At 31.3% G+C, this 12,464-nt stretch overlaps 1 pseudogene across 1 annotated transcript in view; it reads right to left on the bottom strand.

Annotated features, from left to right (window-relative positions):
* Nucleotides 1–251: 251 nt before the first annotated feature.
* LOC143226477 (DNA-binding protein P3A2-like) overlaps nt 252–12,464 on the bottom strand; it is a 45,256-nt pseudogene continuing 33,043 nt past the window's right edge. The window contains exons 8-10 of the transcript XR_013014644.1: nt 10,818–10,997; nt 8,854–9,019; nt 252–1,766 (exon numbers count right to left, since the gene is read on the bottom strand). The product of XR_013014644.1 is annotated as a DNA-binding protein P3A2-like (transcript). The remainder of the gene's footprint in view (nt 1,767–8,853; nt 9,020–10,817; nt 10,998–12,464) is intronic.

Consider the following 12,464-nt stretch of genomic DNA (forward strand, 5'->3'; position numbering starts at 1 on the left):
TTATGTTTGACTGCTTTGGTGAAGAATTTGAGAACTACTTCAAAACTGTGAACTTTACAGTAAGATATGAATCTCCCAAAAAAGTAAGAGAATGGTATAAGAGAAACAGTCTATGATATGAATTACTGAAATGTAACTATGAAGCTAAATCAATCCCTGATTACCTCCTGCAAATCAAAAATTTGAAATATGATAATCTGTACATAGTTAATACATGAATCTAGTGCATAAGTTCACAACAAAGTTACAAGTTTCCTCAAAAGCAATTTTAATAACACATTTTGACAGACATAAGGTGTAGATATGGTTTTCTTTCATTTATTACATGGGTATGGATATCACTTTGCATATCATGTGTTAAAAATTATTACACATTTTGGAATAAACAAGAAATATATGTGTAAACTTGCATTAAAAAACACATTAGACCTGCAACAGAAAATAATAATAACAATGTCAATTCCTTGTAATATTAAGTTTTTTGGGCCTTTATGATATTACTGAGTAATACTAACAAATTATTACAAGCTCTTTTTAAATGTTTGTATATAATTGACATCTGAAATGACATGGCAAAGATAAAGAGTATGGATTAGTCTTTGGAAGTTTAATATAGCAATTTTGATTTCTGCAACAAAAACAAATTGTAGCATTTTTAATGATTTACAATTGTTTTTTACTAATAGCATAACTCAAGCTGGAAGGCAAATAACAGAACTGTGTATCTCAAGATGGCTGGTATGGATATTAAAACTTTTAATATTTCGACCTTCTTAGGTTATCTTCAGGTTAATATCATCATGAAGTAACATAACTCAGATGTAACTGTCTATGCAGAAAATATTTAATTAACTGACAAAGTCTATTACATGTTTTAAAGTTTATTTTGATTGCATATTAAGATTTGTCAAACTACAATGAACCTATATTATTTGGAAGACTTAAGATATCTGCCAGCAAAGTGTAATTTCCAATTCTTAAAATTCTTTGAGTTTGATTATCAAAACCTCAGTTGTTCCATTTTCTCCCTCTTTAAATAATTCGACTTTTATAAAATATCTACACAACAGTACTATAAAAAAACAACACCCTTGTCCCTGTGGTATAATGTTTTATACACATTTACAATGTGCCATATTTCACATTTTTCTAAAGTCTATCAAATACTGTGCTACTGTGCTTTAAATATTTAATGTTATTACCTTCCTCCAGCATTATCAGACTTTCAGAACATTTAATATTACTGATCATATCAATTTAATCAGTTCACATATTAATATTTGAAATGTGCATCAGCGAATAACTACTCTGTGGTTATCACTAAACTATTAAAATACAGGTATCCTTGTATCAGGACTATGAACATAATAACTTGTTTACAATGACATTCTTTCCCACATGATTTCACATTCTAATATTTATAATTACACAGGTTTTTAGATTTAGCATTTGCTGGAAGAATCTGTCAATAAACACTAATGACAACCTAAATGTAAGGTATAAACTTTAACATCCACAATTAAACCCTACTTGTAGATTTTACTAGTTTTCAGTTTTTCCCATGTTCAAAGGTATAGGATCTACTCTGTCTGAAGAACTGACAATTCCAACAGGTTTTGAATCTATGCATTCTGCTGTCTCCAAGTTTGCCATCGAAACCTGTAATCCATGATGACTAGTTTGACAATCAGACAGCTGTGACATACTAGTAACCACTGTTTGGTACACTGACATTGGAATGGTAACCATACCAGAAACTGGAAATGCTGAAATAAATAATGCCAAGTGGTTGAAATTTAAACCATCAAAAATATAAAACTTAAAAAATAACTCAGACCCTTGCTTCATAATAAATGCAAATAATATCAAGAAATATTTATATAAAACCGTATTACAGTGTACAAGTGATTTAATGATTAACTAACTCCCAAACAACTTACTGGCAAACATCTGACAAACCTTTTCTGAAGATAACTTCAAACAATGATCATTTTCTACCTAGTTTTCTTATTCTTTAAATGCAAAGGATGAAATTTAGTTTTTTAAAAAAATTGCCTAATTTCTCCTTTCAGCTCACCAACAAAACACATTGTAATGTTAAAAGTGGTACAAAAATAAATTTTACATACACAACATAGTAGAGAAAAATACTATCTTTTCGTATACATTTTAATGCTTTTGACGATAATTTATTGCAACATTTCTTTGTGAAAGTTGGTTTACAGCATCAAGTCATTATGTTCATGAACATTGTAATTGCTATAACCACAGAATATGCAACTTTCAGGCTACCAATAATGGGTGTTGTTATGTAACAGCATAGTGTACAACTGCATCAAACAGGAGACTCTAATTTCACTTGTAAACCATAAAGTTACCAAACAAATATAATTTAGATTGAAAATAGTTCAGCTGTTAAAATATATCTCAGGACAGCTGGTATGGGTATTAAGACTTAATAACCTTAAAATAGCCTAAGAAGGTTGAAACATTGTTCTCTGGTTTATTAGTAAAAGTGTTAATACCCATACCAGCCACCCCGAGATTCATTTTTACTTCAAGCGAGTTTCTCATCATCACGAGTTAAGCTGTAACAATCTATACTTGAATTAAGCCAATCACTATTATTAAAGTCAGATTTGAAAGAGTCTGACTGTAAAACATTTGATACTGGTAAAAATTCAAGTTATCTGAAGTAAATTTAAGGTATTGATTTCAAAAAATGTATCCAGAATTTGTCTATCACCTCTAGATTTCAAGTTATTGTACTATGTCAATATTTTATTGGCACTATGTAAAATATTATGCACTCAACTCAGTGCAGTAGATTTATGCTTTGAAATTAAGTTTTCATGGCATTATGTTTTTGGTAAGTTCAAACACTAACTTCATTGCACTGGTGAAAAATCCCAATAATATTAATATATGCTACTTGTTCTTGGTATAACTGTAGCAAATTACATCACTTTTCCTTCATGCCTACATTCCCTGCTCTGCCCAGGAACCAAGAAACTCTCACATGTTCATAGAACATTTGAGAAGTTCCACAACTAAGTATAAAATGGGCAGAGTCAGATGCTCTCCTCTCTCTCAGGTGGTCACTTTGCCTTGCCTTATGCACAGTCAAAACAAAGTCTGATCTTCTTCCTCACATATGTGATATAATCAATTACTACAAAACCTTGTTTTCAAAAAATTTTTAAGCTCTAGTTTTGTAAACAATTTTATACTTTCTAGAAAATAATTTGAAATGATGGTTTCCTTCAGGTTAAGTAGAGTTCAAAAGTACAAAAATTATCCAAATAGTTTCTGTACATTTGTGGAATATATACTCCAGTTTCACAACGGAAAAACATCACACACAAGGTAAAGGCAGCTTACTACCACTATTTCTGGTGTAAAATTGGTGACCAAAAAAAAAACACCGAGTTCCACATATGTTGTACAGTTTGCATATCTGGCTTGACACAATGGCTAAAGAAGAAAATAACAGATATGCCATTTGCAATTTCCATGACATAATCCCTTACTGTTATTTTTGCACAGTTTATGTTTTTTAGTATTCAAGCAAAACTAAAGAATACATTAAATATACAAATATTGCATCTGCAATGAAACCAGTACCTCATGGGTATGGTCTTCCAGTGCCTTATCCATCAGTGAAGTGGAAAATAAGAGATATCCTGTGAAGAAGACATTGAAACATATTTATCTAGTAATTCTATTCCTGTGGCACCTCAACATAAGCTGCCTGATCTAATTACTCAAGCAGAGCTAAATGATGTCTCTGTCCAAGCAGCAAGGAGCTTCTTGGATCTTGTTTACAGCAATGGAAGTTATGAGAACAAGGAACAAGCATTTCAATTTGCTGAATTGTCCTTCAAGGTCTTACTTCTTATTACAACATGCAAAACACTTTCTGTACAAATGATGGTGCACTGATTGAAGAGTTAGATACTGAAGAGTACCTGAAGAGTATCCTAGAGTATGAAGACTTTTTAGCAACTCATCTACACTTAGTCTAAAGCTGTACTTTTGCACAATGGAAATATTAAACCTATTACTTATGCTACGGATATAATCTTATAAAATCATGCTTATTATATCTGAGACCATCAAATATGATCACCACAGACAGAACATATGCAGTGATCTAAAAGTTACTGTGATCCTGTTAGGACTGGAGAGTGGATATACCAAACATTGTTGCTTTTTTGTGTTTCTGAGACTTGAGATTCTAAAATTCATTTCAAAAATTAAAATTGGCCAATGAAAGAGAATTACATAACAGAAAAACAAAATATCAAGTAACAACCTTTGATGAATCCACAAGTTTCTGCTCCCACTTCATTTAAAATTGGGACTCATGAAAAATTTTGTAAAAGGAATGAGCAAAGACAGTAATGGTTTCAGAAATCTAACAAGCAAAAAACGAAAGGGCGCAGAATTCAAGTTTAACGATCATCCGAGATGACTAAAAGCTTCCTTGGATGACAAGTTTAAACTCCCATGTTGTCAGATAGACAAATAGCACCTTGGAACAGACCCTTATTCAAAACAGTATAATAGTCTACTGTACACTTATTCTTGTCTACATTGCACATAGTGTTGTCTCCAAGCCTTAATCAAAACCATTGGTAAATTTCCTAACTACAAACTCGAAAATTTGAACATCCACAAAAATATCGTTTAGTGCTTTTTTTTTTCGTTTTTCTTTTCAAAAATGGGTAGAATGAGAACATTGAATGTTATTGGTCAAAATCACTGTTCTGTTTAAAAGTTTTACAGATCACTGACTATTTGCTTCCTTAGAATGCTAAGAAAAATGAGCATAGATTGAGCATAATGTTTCCAAAGAAATGAAACTTCCCTTGAAATAAATTATCAAAACTTAGTTGAATAAAGATGTAAAATTGCTAAATAAACATTAATTATACTTTTTGGAAATAAACAAGATATAAAAACATTAATATTTTTGTAACTTGGTCTTTTTTTATAGCCTCTGTACATTAATATTGTTGAACTTGGATTTATTTTGAGGGTCTTTTTTTTTTGTTTGAATAATCTCTGACAGAGGGGTAGGTTGTCCAAAGGGCAATCTTTTAATTTCCATAAAATCAAGCTGTGGAAGGTATCTCTTTGTTCAGACACAGATTTGGAAAGTTCTGATGGATGATGAGATTTTGAATCAATACTCAATCAGAAAGAAACTGCTGCCTGTAAATCATTCAAATTGTTTGTCAAAAACTTATTAGGAGATTACAAAGATGAAAATAATGCTGTGATGATATGTTTGACAACTACAGGAAAATGGAGTCTAGAAGCACTTCTTACACCCTTCATGTAATATATTGCTGCAGCTATATCATTTGACTTCTATTCAAATGATATAGCTCCAGCAATATATGTGTTGTAAGTGCTTCCACCAAGATAATTCTACAATAGAAATCCTTCAGTGATGGTAAATTACAGTTGGTTCTTAGAGCATGAAACTGAGAACATGCACAAAAAGGCACAAGTCAAGAAGATATTTCGTAACAAAAATTAATACCATGATGAAAGTTTTGAATGTAGCCTGAATATATATCCATTGTATAATCTTATTATACTTGTTGCTATTTAAACTGTTATTATCATTAAGTATTGTTTTTCAACATTCTTAAATGTAATTTTCAAGGAATAAGTAAAGTTATTAAGGAAAAATTATTTTCATGATATACAAAAACATTTTGAATAAATCTATCATAATTTGATAACTAAATATGGCCAGTAATTATCATTGTAATTTTTAGAATCAGCATCAAGTTACTTAGAAACAGTTGCATTTTTTTTTCTAGCAGCACAGAAATTTTATTTTATTTGGTGCTATTATGTGGAAGCATGAATTTAATTATTCCACCAACATACCACTGAAATAGTTTTTAAGTTTTAATGCTTTACTATTTCAAGTAAGATCCAAGCCCCTAACTCCCCAATAAAGTACCTTTATTATGAGTAACATATTGTCATAGATCTTATTTTGACAATCACAGAAATGTACTAACAGTCCCCTTACAAACAACAGGTGAGAAAATTTGACTAGTTTGCTACAAGAAAAAAAATTTCACTGCATCCAGATAAGAAACTTTCACTGTACATGTAGTCCTCACCTCATTATTATGGGTAGCAGCCTGAAGTGCACATTTCATGACCTTATACAAATTTACACTCAAAACTTAAACTACTTTATTATCAAGGTATATGAATAATGGCATCAAAATGTATATAACAATCAAATTTCAATATGTTTTAATTTCTTAATTTAAAAAGAAAATACTTAAAAAACAAACAATATCTCCTTCTATTAGAAAATTAACACTTCTTTTCATATTATATTAATTTTTTTCAGTATAGAGTGCATATATTCTGTTTTCAGTTTGAGAGTTTAGATTGAAATGCTTAGTGAATTATTATAAGTCTTGTGACATAGTTAGAAAGCCAGCAAAATTATAATAGTTAAGTGACATTATATACTTTGTGCATGTTATTACTCCAAGATGCATTATTTAAGTAAATAAAAATTATTTAATGTTCAAGTATCATCAGTATAAAAAGTAAGGTTAAATTTAATTGGTAACCAAAAAGTCAAAAATAAGAACTGTATTTCTCATTTTTCATGTTATCCTTTACATATTGTTGTATGAGTAAAATGTAAAAATTAAAAATATGTTAGGTCAGATGAGGTTTGAATAGGTAAGGTAATGAATAACAAAAATTCTTCACAAGAGATGCTAGCAAGCAGCTTCTGCATTATGTCATTCAGTACAGTAACTTGCTCTGTGTTTACCAAGTCATTTACAACTTGTATTGAACAAGTACCAGACAGCAATAAAATAATAACTTCAGTTAAAACAGATGTAAACTGTTAAGAGCCTTAAGTTACAAGATAAAAATGGGAATATGGATTGTCAAAACCTACAGAAACAAGTTGAATTAAAATGCAAAAATTATATTTTCACACCTATAACTATGGACTCTAAACCAACATGTAAAAACAATACACAACAGAGAACTTGAGAAATCATGAATTCTCAATGTAGCAGTTTTCAATTAAGGTGTTATAACTTACACATTTTTGCCATTTAATGCACATTAGTAAAACACTGGATTTTTTTCAATGACAAAAAGTGAAGGACTTGGAGAAATTATTCAGAGTGAAAAACTGAAGGAGCTTGAATTGATATTAAAACTACAACATACTCAGTACTGCATTCATTACTACTGTTCAGCTTTCAATAAAATATTCAGTTTTTTTTTTCTGTAGTGGCTTGTAAAACTATAATCAATAATAAAGATGAAGCATTCCAACTGGTATAACTGTGTGCTTAAATGGCTTCTAAACTGCTGAAATACTTGAACAGCTTCAAAAATATTACACTGGAAATTTTTAGAGGATGGAAATCTTTCAAGAATCAACTTAAAAATAGCTTTACAACCTTCACAGGAGTTTTAGTAGCTGTGCATAGATTTTGGTTCAATATATCTAGCCATTTTTGTTGAAGGCCTCAGTTCTTAATGGCTTTGAAGAGAAACTTGGCCAGTAGTAATGAAAAAAAAAAAATTATTTCTCCATTTCTCTTTCAACAATCAACATAAAAATAGTCCTATAACCTGCACGAGTATTTTAGTAGGTTTGTCCACGTTTGAATAAAACATTCGTGACTGTTTTTTTTCTGCAGCCTTCTAAAACAATAATAATAATAACAACAACAACAAATGAATGAATTTTGTATAACAATCTGAAAATCAAATTATTTTGCTATTATCAATGTTTTAGCAGCCTTAGCCATTAAGATAGGTCTTGAGTGCTGTTTCAAGAACAACTCTGCTTTCTAAGATGGTTTGTACTCATATATTCTATTAGAATTTTTGTGAAATTCCTGGGTAAATCCTATTACGAACTACTCTCATGGTTCATGATCTATGATAAAGAAATGCAGTTTTCTGTTCCAGTTTACAATGATTCCATAACAAAAAAGGAGTAACTTAGATTCTGTAATTTTTATGTTGGATTCAAGGTCAGTCACGCTGATTAGACAATGTGTTTGTGTGTGTGTTTTCTTATAGCAAAGCCACATCTGACTATATGCTGAGCTGACCAATGGGAACCGAACCCCTGATTTTAGCATTGTAAATCCGTAGATATACCTCTGTCCTAGCAGGAGACAATTAGACAATATAGTGAGGGTAAAGAAAATAACCCATAAAATATGTTTTACTGAAAAACAAAAAAACATTCATTTTGGAGGTTTTAGAGGTTACACAAATTAAATTTTTCAGATGAAGCCATGATAATCACATTCCACCAGAGCAGCCAACATTGACTCCACATGCTCATGATCAAATCTTTAATAAAAGAAATTAAAAAATCTGATTTTTTTATGCACAAAAGGCTTCTTGTATTTACTAAACTCTTGTCAAATTTTATGAAAATTAAGAAACATATTAAATGTCACAGTACAGAAAAAAACTAATGGTTACTCTGCTGTTACAAAGCCTGGCACATCAACCAATTCTGTATAGAAAGAGGTAATGGAAATAATTAAATTAAAATAAGAAAACTAGAACAAAAACATTAATAAAATAAAGTAACACTGTGTAAACTTGTTAGAACTGTAGATCACCGCCTTTAAAAAAAAAAAGTTTAACATGCCACAATTTCTAATAAAAATATTTTATATTTTATGTACTCAACTGCTAATCACCACAGCTATAAAGACCCAAAATCTACATGATTCATAGAAATAAACAATCTATGAATATGCAATAAAAACTCCACAAGGAAAGAATAAATCAATATAAGAATTCACTTACCACTTTGTGTGCCATCCTCACCAGTAAGGATGATTTGACCATCCTGATTAAGTGATGAAACTGCTTCACTATGAAGATCAACACTGAGTGATGGCAACTGTTGGGTATGCTGGTTGGTCACTTCTGGTTGAGAAGCAGCAGCAACCTCTGCTAAGGTCTGAACATTCTGTGTGCCATCAGAAACTACATTATGAATCTTACAGAGAAAAACAAACTAAAACAAATACTCCATTACCAAGAAGTAATTTGGTTCAACTATTTTAAAACATGCTAAAAACAGTGTTTTGACTCCAAAAGCAAAATGGCATTTGAACAGGCAAGTAACTAGCCCTCTAAGATGATGTATATATGAAACACTACAATGAAAATAAAGCATCATCTATTGTACATTTGTTTTCAGGGTTTTGTGCATATACTTGTATAAGTAAAAGCATCTATTGTACTTACACCCATGTTCACTTTTAATAACATTTTTCTTTTAAAACTGTAAAAACAATGCACTTAATTTTCATATAAAAAGAGAGCATGTAACACCATTTTTAATTTATGCAGTTGAACCCTTTATTGAGTTTTCTTAGTAATAATCTCACACCGTATTTATAATGAATAATCATGCATTTAACAGTACTAGAGATGTCAGAAAATACATGTGACAGATGTAAGTTTATCATGATGAATATAAGAGGTCTGATTAGTTAATTAAGTGCACTGCACGTTTCAGAAAGTTTCGTCCGTAAACGACATTACTCCAGTTCTGCAAATTTAAACTTCATAAATTTTTTTTGGTTTTAATAAACAACTTTCCATAATTCAGCTATGTAATTTCAAAAATAATATTCATGTTTTTCAATCAAATTATTATTCCATTTACCAAAATGGGCATTTTTTAACATTATATTTGGGTTCTAGAATGACTGATAAGACTTTCACAATGCAATTGGTCTAGAGAAATCTATAATCTGTGGTTGTCAACATTTTAAGCATAACAAAATACAACCTGATTTCAGTGAAAGTGATTCACTTAGGTAAAAGTACACAATGTTTTGTGAAACAATCTATGATGGAAAAAAATGGATATCATTTTTGGATTCAGTGTACAAGAATTACTGTAGAACATATGAAAAGCTCAAGACAATAAAACCATCACAGACAGGTCTGTGCTATCCTTGGTTTAGCAAGTCAGCAAATCACTTGTTTAATAATGCTTGATGTTACCTTTAAAGAAACAGATTTAATTCATGAATAACATAAATACACAGTGAACATTTTTTAATCAATCAAAATTTTGGGAAACTCTTGATCCTATTGGGTCAACTGCTGACACACACACACAAAAAACAGCTTTACAATAACTATCATCAAAGTGTTTTTAGTCATGCACTTTCAATTTTCTTTTACAGTTTCAAACAATGTCTGTTTTTCAGGATATTTCTGAGTTTGTATCATTATTACAAAGGAATCTGTTGAAGAATTTTCACTTTAAGTAACATGCACTTGTTTAGCTTCATTTTACAGCTGAGTGTTTGTGTGTTCAAATGACCTAATGAAAGCAACAGCAGTAAATGAGAATTTACATGAACAAGTTTTGGAATGGAAAACAATTCTACATTTTACTTGAGTGACAGAATGTTTTTCAACCTTTCTTAGAATATTTATAATTATTTAGAACCAACTAAAATTTGTGCTTGATAATAAACATTTTCTACCCAATTCTGAATACATCTACCATCTTTACATACCTCAACACACATATTCTACCATTTTCCTCAAAAATTATATTTCAACAAAACTAAAAATAAGTCACTTTGTTCTTTACTTCTTTTAAGTTGTTTCACATTTTTCATATTTTGTGCAGTACTATTATAAAAAGAGAAAAAATTTTCATACATCAATGACAAGTTTTCCTGCTGTCAAAATGATCTATAAACAAACATCCTTTTTACATATATATTGTTTTCACTTACTGCTAAGGGTAGAGAATTTACAGCATTAACTGTCCTGATCTGAGCATGAGAGCCATCAGGTAGCGTGACCATGGTACTTCCAGGATCAATTTGCAAGATGGAAACTGTCCCATCAGGGTTGCTAATGGTCTGGACAACAGCTGGAGCATAATGTGCTACCAATGGTTGTGTGTATAATGTCTGGAGAAAAGATACAAAACAGTCAATGTTACATTAATATGTTTTAGTTCAGCTAGTTATTGTTGTCCATGTTATAATAAAAGCTGAAGCTAGATATCATAAAACAATTACATACACACACACACTGAAAGTATTAGAAAATAAGAATATTTGCAACTTTCTTTATACAATGACAAATACATACTTCTTATTGAGTACTAAACACTAAGATATTTATTTTACTTTGGAGGATCTGGGAATTGATTTAGATGAGAAAGATCACTGACTGGATACCTATCTCCTTTCTTCTTGGACACAAAACAGATGGAAACAAAATTCAGAAAGAACTGAAATGACTTTCTCCACTGCCTCTTAATCAACAAATCTGAGAATCTGTAGGAGGTGGAAGCAATACAGTTTGTTTGCCTTTTTTTTTTTTTTTTTGGGGGGGGGGGATAATCGTGATGGTGATATAAACTGTGCAACTAGTCCTGAAATTTCCAGAAATCCTTAACGCCAAATTTCCACAGACCTCAAAAGAATACATATAGTAGTAACTGCCACAACTGACAGCATTCTGACCAAGTGGAGGAACCATGTGAATATGAGCAGAATCTATCCTGGATAACACTGGACTACGAGGTTAGTGTCAGGACACTCAAAGAGGGGTGGAACTACAATCTCCTGCAAGAGCCCAGGAAAATTGAAAAGCCAATGACAATGGAGATGAATAAATATGGGCAATACCAATTCTTCTATCCAAAAACTTTGGAATGGTTGCAAAAACAAGAGACGAAGAAAAGGATCTCAAATAACTTACAAGAGAGTGACAGCAGGTAGATGAACACTCTCAAACAACTCATCTCTACCATATAACATATTAATCAAGCGAATAGAAAAGGTGAAGAAGCTGGTAATCCAACCAAGATGCATGCTAATAATTGTTCCAACTTATCATGAAATCGATGTGGTGATCACTGTGAGACTTCCAAAAAAATATATAGGGGTGATAAATATCTCAGCGCAGTAGTTAAGGTGAGGTGAATACTAGAAAATCATGATCCATTCAGGTTGACCACAGACTCCATTTTGGAACCCCACATTTATAGGAGTTGATCTATAATCCAAAAATCTAAATATGATTCTACCTGGCAGTGAAAGTTTAAGTATGTTGTTCAAACAAAAGTGACAGAAAAGGGATAGTTGTCTCTTCATGTAACGGAGCAGTAAACCTCCCTGCATGAATGGTAATATCAGGGGATGCAGGGAGAACTAAGTACAAACTCTCACACCTTTCTGCTATCAAGGAAGATAGATTTAAAACATCTCTCTCACACACACACACACACACACACACCGGATGTGCCAAATGAAGAAAAGGAAATGAAGGCAGTTGATCCAATTAGCTATATGAGATGTCAAGTGGGTAAAGAAAGGTGCTGGAAGAAGTGAAACAAAATTCTCCCTAGAAAGTCCATGATCACCCAC

Source organism: Tachypleus tridentatus, chromosome 9, assembly GCF_004210375.1.
Source record: "Tachypleus tridentatus isolate NWPU-2018 chromosome 9, ASM421037v1, whole genome shotgun sequence".
Classification (NCBI taxonomy): Eukaryota; Metazoa; Arthropoda; class Merostomata; order Xiphosura; family Limulidae; genus Tachypleus; species Tachypleus tridentatus.